We start from the raw sequence: 692 nt of genomic DNA, 5'->3' as shown, positions 1-692 counted from the left end.
GATGGGATTTTGGGTGTCTTGGTCATCTTTTTTGGTTTATGAATTTGATAGCATTGGTTGTGAGAATGAAAAATAAATCACAGATTTGCGGTTTATATAATTTCAGGATTCTGTTGGTTTGGCTTTTAATTTAGATTTGGATATCTACTTTCTCCTTACCAGACATCACAAGTTTGTAATGTTAGTCGATTGGTGATGGTCTCAGGTTTAGATTAAATTTGTTAGAGCACAATAACAATATCTTATTCATTAACGGTTCTAATATGTTTGCATATGGCTTTCAGAGAATATGGATGTGAACTTCAAAGTGTCCTGAAGAATATAGGTGGTTGGGAGCTGCAGTCTGTTTCAAGAGGCGTGAATAAAGTTGCCTTTATGATTGCTAGGAGTGTTACGATGTTAACATATAATGTAGTCGTTCGTTCCTCAAGGTGAACAGGTTTGGCTAAGGAATGCTGTAGCTGTGGATAGGTTGTGGAGTGAAGAGGTTAAAGATCCTATAGTGTGTTTTGGATCTTTCGACATGAATGAGCTTCAGGCTCTGTTTATGTCTTTATCTTCCATATTGTTTTTGGTTGGTTTTGGTTTTGTACGATACTGTGGTTCCTATTGCAATTCATTCTCAGAGTTTAAAAAAAAAAAAAGAAATAGAACTATTTGTATTTTTGTATTAAGGTTTAGTGGTGAAAGGT

At 35.0% G+C, this 692-nt stretch overlaps 1 long non-coding RNA gene across 1 annotated transcript; it reads left to right on the top strand.

Moving 5' to 3' along the window:
* The first annotated feature begins 21 nt into the window (after nucleotides 1-21).
* Nucleotides 22-656, top strand: LOC106322121. The gene is made up of 2 exons (XR_001266243.1): nucleotides 22-205; nucleotides 285-656. It is a non-coding gene; the product is annotated as an uncharacterized LOC106322121 (long non-coding RNA).
* The last annotated feature ends 36 nt before the right edge of the window (nucleotides 657-692 follow it).

The sequence above is a fragment of the Brassica oleracea genome, unplaced genomic scaffold (genome assembly GCF_000695525.1).
Source record: "Brassica oleracea var. oleracea cultivar TO1000 unplaced genomic scaffold, BOL UnpScaffold07468, whole genome shotgun sequence".
NCBI lineage: Eukaryota > Viridiplantae > Streptophyta > Magnoliopsida > Brassicales > Brassicaceae > Brassica > Brassica oleracea.
Note: the sequence above shows the minus strand (reverse complement) of the source record. Positions and strands in the feature narration are given on the sequence as shown.